Below are 7,500 nucleotides of genomic sequence, written 5' to 3'. Positions count from 1 at the left end.
ACCCACAGTAGGTAGATCACACACAATAGAATACGATCGACAGTAGCATGACTGATATATCTACCTCATTTTCAAACGTTGCTGTGGGCACAGCCAAACAACGGAAGTGATGGATCCGACTTCGGCTTTACCTCCGTACTGCAGTGGGCTGGTGGCAAACTTGCCAGAGTAAATGATTCAAAGGAGTCTATTTATCTACAAAGACAAACTATATTCTACATAGCTATAATGATAAACTATAGTCTACATAACTATAACGATAAACTATATTCTACATAGCTATAATGATAAACTGTAGGCTGCATAGCCTAACTATAAAACATTTGTGAGCATCCAAACTAGAGGAAAGTTGATAGTTTAAGCACAGTCCCACACCTGTCAATCAACTGATCAACACATCCTACTACACACTGTCTATTATTGAGGTGGTAACAGGACAATTCAGTGCTTTCATGGTGTTTATTGTCTTAGTGGCAACTGCAAATAATAGGCTAATTCAATGTACATGTAGGCCTAATGAAAAATAATATACACTGAACAAAAATATAAACGCAACATGTAAAGTGTTATTTAGTGCACAAATTTGTTTACATCCCTGTTGGTGAGCATTTCTCCTTTGCCAAGATAATCCATCCACCTGACAGGTGTGGCATATCAAGAAGCTGATTAAACAGCATGATCATTACACAGGCGCACCTTGTGCTGGGGACAATAAAAGGCCACTCTAAAATGTGCAACACAATGCCACAGATGTCTCAAGTTTTGAGGGAGCGTGCAATTGGCATGCTGACTGCAGGAATGTCCACCAGAGCTGTTGCCAGATAATTGAATGTTCATTTCTCTACCATAAGCCGCCTCCAATGATGTTTTAGAGAATTTGTCAGTACGTCCAACCGGCCTCACAACCGCAGACCCATGTGTAACCACGCCAGCCCAGGACCTCCACATCCAGCTTCTTCACCTGCGGGATCGTCTGAGACCAGCCACCGGGACGGCTGATGAAACTGAGGAGTATTTCTGTCTATAATAAAGCCCTTTTGTGCAGAAAAACGAATTCTGATTGGCTGGGCCTGATTCCCCAGTGGGTGGGCCTATGCCCTCCCAGGCCCACCCATGGCTGTGCCCCTGCCCAGTCATGTGAAATACATAGATTAGGCCCTAATGAATTTATTTAAATTGACTGATTTCCTTATATGAACTGTAACTCAGTAAAATCTTTGAAATTGTTGCATGTTGCATTTAGATTTTTGTTCAGTATAGTAACTCGTTTTTAAATGTAGCAATTCAACAACAAACACGTTTAGCCTGTACATCTTTTACAGCATGTCATTGCACTCGTTGCTCAAGTGGTTTGCAAGGGATTTCCATTTTTCTAATAGTTGTCCGTTCCTTTGGGTTTTCTTTTTCAAAAGTGATCACACCAACTCACTTTCTCTCCTCACCTTTCCCTGACAGTTAATTTGGCCTATGCTGTCATTTATTAATTTTTTTATTTAACCTTTATTTAACTAGGCAAGTCAGTTAAGAACAAATTGTTATTTACAATGACAGCCTACACCGGCCAAACCCGGACGACACTGGGCCATTTGTGCGCCGCCCTATGGGACTCCCAATCACGGCCGGTTGTGATACAGCCTGGAAACAAACCAGGAAGTCTGTAGTGACGCCTCAAGCACTGAGATGCAGTGCCTTAGACCGCTGCGCCACTCGGGAGCCTGTTTTACATTCAGCAATTAGCAAGAGCAAGCCTGCTTCTTTCCCCCCGAATAGGCTATTAAGCCTAGCATAAACAAATATACAAATTAACGTCCTGTAGCTTTTGTAGCCTATAGCTTGTTTTGGGATTTCAGGAGAAGAGGAATGGCCTATAGCCTACAACACACTGGAACCGCTGGAAGGACAGAGGCTAGTGACGTGTGGTTGAAGTAAGAAGCTAGATATTAGGCCATTCGTTAGCTAAATATTAAAGCTATAGGTTAAATATTTACCTGTCAAAGTGCAAGAAGTTAGCAGAGCCGTGCGTTCATCCAGGCTGCTCTCTGTGGTCCCCCGGGGTCACGCAAAGATCAATTATTGATTAGGCATAGGCCTACGTTTTTAGGCATAGAAAATTATTCTATCAACAAAATACAAAACTCTAGTGTCGGCTGTAAACTGTCATTTGAATAACCGCTCAAAAGCCTGGCGTTTTGAATGCATACTCATTTCAAAACAACTGCATCTAGCCTGCCTGATTGGGCAACCATTTGGGTCAGTTATGGGTCTTTTCTCGGCAGTTTAGCCTACAGGGTCCAGGCATATTAGCAGGACAGTAATATGGTGTGTTTTGTCATGACGTATCGGCTAACAAAAACATGCTAATGCAGGGCCCCCTATATATACAGTTAGAATGTCGGAAGTTTACATACACTTAGGTTGGAGTCATTAAAACTCGTTTTTCAACCACTCCACACATTTCTTGTTAACAAACTATAGTTTTGGCATCTACTTTGTGCATGACACAAGTAATTTTTCCAACAATTGTTTACAGACAGATTATTTCACTTATAATTCACTGTATCACAATTCCAGTGGGTCAGAAGTTTACATACACTAAGTTGACTGTGTCTTTAAAACAGCTTGGAAAATTCCAGAAAATGATGTCATGGATTTAGAAGCTTCTGATAGGCTAATTGACATCATTTGAGTCAATTGGAGGTGTACCTGTGGATGTATTTCAAGGCTACCTTCAAACTCAGTGCCTCTTTGCTTGACATCATGGGAAAATCAAAAGAAATCAGCCAAGACCTCAGAAAAAATTGTAGACCTCCACAAGTCTGGTTCATCCTTGGGAGCAATTTCCAAACGCCTGAAGGTACCACGTTCATCTGTACAAACAATTGTACGCAAGTATAAACACCATGGGACCACGCAGCCGTCATACCGCTCAGGAAGGAGACGCGTTCTGTCTCCTAGAGATGAACGTCCTTTGGTGCGAAAAGTGCAAATCAATCCCAGAACAACAGCAAAGGACCTTGTGAAGATGCTGGAGGAAACGAGTACAAAAGTATCTATATCCACAGTAAAACGAGTCCTATATCGACATAACCTGAAAGGCCGCTCAGCAAGGAAGAAGCCACTGCTCCAAAACCGCCATAAAAAAGCCAGACTACGGTTTGCAACTCTACATGGGGACAAAGATCTTACTTTTTGGAGAAATGTCCTCTGGTCTGATGAAACAAAAATAGAACTGTTTGGCCATAATGACCATCGTTATGTTTGGAGAAAAAAGGGGGTAAATTGCAAGCCGGAGAACACCATCCCAACCGTGAAGCACGGGGGTGGCAGCATCATGCTGTGGGGGTGCTTTGCTGCAGGAGGGACTGATGCACTTCACAAAATTGATGGCATCCTGAGGAAGGAAAATTATGTGGATATATTGTAGCAACATCTCAAGACATCAGTCAGGAAGTTAAAGCTTGGTCGCAAATGGGTCTTCCAAATGGACAATGACCCCAAGCATACTTCCAAAGTTGTGGCAAAATGGCTTAAGGACAACAAAGTCAAGGTATTGGAGTGGCCATCACAAAGCCCTGACCTCTGCCTATATAAAATTTGTGGGCAGAACTGAAAAAGCGTGTGCGAGCAAGGAGGCCTACAAACCTGACTCAGTTACACCAGCTCTGTCAGGAGAAATGGGCCAAAATTCACCCAACTTATTGTGGGAAGCTTGTGGAAGGCTACCCGAAACGTTTGACCCAGGTTAAACAATTTAAAGGCAATGCTACCAAATACTAACTGAGTGTATGTAAACTTCTGACCCACTGGGAATGTGATGAAATAAATAAAAGCTGAAATAAATCATTCTCTCTACTATTATTCTGACATTTCACATTCTTAAAATAAAGTGGTGATCCTAACTGACCTAAGACAGGGAATTATTACTAGGATTAAATGTCAGGAATTGTGAAAAACTGAGTTTAAATGTATTTGGCTGAGGTGTATGTAAACTTCCGACTTCAACTGTATGAATTACGATCATGCACGAGAGCGGAGGAAGTTATATCCAAAGCTTCCCCGTTTGGCTTCTGTATTTTAAAAGCGTTCAAAAATGAGGTGGATGTCTGTCTGTCTGTCTGTTGTCCACTGAGCCTGAGGTTTGTTTGATAGAGTTACACAAACCACTGCTGTATCTATTTGCATGCCCAGTGTGTGTGTGTGTATGTGTGTATATGTGTGCATTTCCAGTAGGTGTGTGTGGGTGTGTGTGTGTGTGTGAGTGTTTTTGTCTATGTCTGGATATAGGCCCAGGTAACATATGGCCCCAGCAGCTCAAGCCAAGCCCAGCCTCCACACCACACAGTTCACTCTCTATAACAAACCTTCCTCTCCCCTCTGTCCTTGTGTGAAGAGGAATAATCTGATGTGCTGAGTGATGAAATATGAGTCTCCTCCCTCCCTCCCTCCCTCCTTCCCTCCCTCCCTCCCTCCCCTCTTTCTGCCCCTCCTCCCCCCTCTCTCACTATTCCTTTTCACCCTCTCACCCCCCCTTTTCCCTTCTGTCCATGTGTGAAATATGAAAACATCCCCAGTGTACTGCCATCTCAGAGGAGCCCGCCTGCTTCGCTGACCCAGCTGGAGAGGAGACCTGCTGCTGCTGCTGCTGCGGTGGCTTAGTGATGGTGTGACGAGGACTCCTGTCCCCCCGTCCTGCTCTGCGGGAGACGACTAGAGATGACAGGAGCAAACTAGCTAGCTTGTGGATGATGTAAAGGAGTTTTTTTTCCCCCTCCATTTTGGATGGGATCCATTGGTGACACTTTTTTGTTCCATCTCAGCACTAACACAACGCATACCTGGGCTTGATGATTAGTTGATTTGTTGGATCAGATGTGTTTAGTGCAGGGCTGGAACAAACATGTACAACATGACAAGTCATGTGTTCACTTCAGTCATTTGATTAATGATCATCAATGTAATCAATAACGTCTCTGCAGCTCAAAGCTATCTTCAAGCGCTCCGGTTTCTAGACTGGTATTCTGAATCTCCCCACTAGATGTCCACATAACATAATGTCTTACTGAAGCATGTTTTACTGTATGGTAGTCCACTATGGCAAAAGATCCTATCATTTATTTACATTTCATATCCTGGTCAAGCTGGAAAAAAAACAACAGCACCACTAATCGTTTTTATACTGTAGCTACATTTATGTGTTAGTGGAATGTATCCATCATACAATATGACCCAAAAAAACATATGCTCACAAACAACACAATCAATCAATCAAATCAAATCAACAAACCCATAAAAAGATGAGTCACTTAAACTGTCATTCACCATTATTACATATAGACTGCAAATAAATAATGTACAGAAATATTTACAATATGCACAACTAGAAACACAATGGAAATGCACAAAAAGCTTAAGGATCCCTCGAAACAGGAAGGATAGAACGTCAGCGAATGTAGATTGTGCCCATGGAAATAGAATCATGGCCGCCGGTCCACCCATTACAGACCCATTGACTTGAATGGTGATCCCCGTTCTAGTGATCCTATTTCTGTGGTTGTGCCAACTCCCTCCATTTTCTGATGCCATAATCAATAACCATGAATAATAATATTCCATCTATAATTCCTATTTTGCAGGACATACAGTACAGTACCATTTAAGGCATTTTAACTTCTAGTAAAACATGATGGAGAGAGATTTAAAATGAACACGTTACGTACAGTATAGATCACATTCCACAAGAAATGGGAAAGTATTGATGCATGTTGTTGTTGTTGTTGTTGTTGTTGTTGTTGTCATCCGATGAGGATATATAAAGGCATAGAAAAACCACAGGAACACAAGCGAGAGAGAGAGAGAGAGGCACCCTGTCCCAAATTGACCCCTGACCCCTAGACACTTCTCTCCTAACCCCTAGTCACGGTGTTGATCTGGGAGTATTGAGTAGGTTTACGCTACATAGTGAAAGGTGGATCTATTACCATAATGCTAACAACCCATCTCAAATCTACACGTGTCTAGATAGAATTGGAATCTCCTTTATTAGATAAGTATATTTACAGTACATGTACCAGGAATTTATCAGATAGACAGATACTAATGGAAATATATAGAGACTGTATCCTTCCTGATAGCAGATAGACAGATACTAATGGAAATATGTAGAGACTGTATCCTTCCTGATAGCAGATAGACCGATACTGATGGAAATATGTAGAGACTGTATCCTTCCTGATAGCAGATAGACAGATACTGATGGAAATATATAGAGACTGTATCCTTCCTGATAGCAGATAGACCGATACTGATGGAAATATGTAGAGACTGTATCCTTCCTGATAGCAGATAGACTGATACTGATGGAAATATATAGAGACTGTATCCTTCCTGATAGCAGATAGACCGATACTGATGGAAATATATAGAGACTGTATCCTTCCTGATAGCAGATAGACCGATACTGATGGAAATATGTAGAGACTGTATCCTTCCTGATAGCAGATAGACCGATACTGATGGAAATATATAGAGACTGTATCCTTCCTGATAGCAGATAGACCGATACTGATGGAAATATGTAGAGACTGTATCCTTCCTGATAGCAGATAGACCGATACTGATGGAAATATATAGAGACTGTATCCTTCCTGATAGCAGATAGACCGATACTGATGGAAATATATAGAGACTGTATCCTTCCTGATAGCAGATAGACCGATACTGATGGAAATATATAGAGACTGTATCCTTCCTGATAGCAGATAGACCGATACTGATGGAAATATATAGAGACTGTATCCTTCCTGATAGCAGATAGACCGATACTGATGGAAATATATAGAGACTGTATCCTTCCTGATAGCAGATAGACCGATACTGATGGAAATATATAGAGACTGTATCCTTCCTGATAGCAGATAGACCGATACTGATGGAAATATATAGAGACTGTATCCTTCCTGATAGCAGATAGACCGATACTGATGGAAATATATAGAGACTGTACACCTCACTTCTGTTACTTCCTCATCTGGCTGATCAAACTAAGAAAGAGAGAGCTCTGTGTGTGTGTGTCTGCTTGCTGTGTTGCCTTGCTGCGTCTGCTTGCTGTGTTGCTCCAGTTGTTTGACCATAACACCGGTCGGTCTGTGCTGCAGTCTTTTGTAAAGTCCCAAACCCCTTCAGTCCAGTCTAGTTCTGTGTCCAGGCTTAGCCTGCTGTTTATCCAGAATCCTCAGTACTCCAGAGGCACTTCATAGCAGAACTTGTACTGATCCTGTTGAACAGAAACAAACAAGGGGCTGGTATTCGTCACCATCGATCTGATCTAGGCTACATAAACACTGATCTGATCTAGGCTACATAAACACTGATCTGATCTAGGCTACATAAACATTGATCTGATCTAGGCTACATAAACACTGATCTGATCTAGGCTACATAAACACTGATCTGATCTAGGCTACATAAACATTGATCTGATCTAGGCTACATAAACATTGA

The 7,500-nt window shown here is 41.9% G+C and overlaps 1 pseudogene across 1 annotated transcript in view; it reads right to left on the bottom strand.

The window, feature by feature from the left end:
- Positions 1 to 7,231: 7,231 nt before the first annotated feature.
- LOC311146333 (receptor-type tyrosine-protein phosphatase mu-like) overlaps positions 7,232 to 7,500 on the bottom strand; it is a 94,261-nt pseudogene continuing 93,992 nt past the window's right edge. The window contains exon 16 of the transcript in view: positions 7,232 to 7,273. The product of the transcript in view is annotated as a receptor-type tyrosine-protein phosphatase mu-like (transcript). The remainder of the gene's footprint in view (positions 7,274 to 7,500) is intronic.

The sequence above is a fragment of the Coregonus lavaretus genome (genome assembly GCF_964263955.1).
Source record: "Coregonus lavaretus genome assembly, chromosome: 19".
NCBI lineage: Eukaryota > Metazoa > Chordata > Actinopteri > Salmoniformes > Salmonidae > Coregonus > Coregonus lavaretus.
The sequence above is the reverse complement of the archived record's forward strand: the minus strand, read 5'-3'. Positions and strand labels throughout refer to the sequence as shown.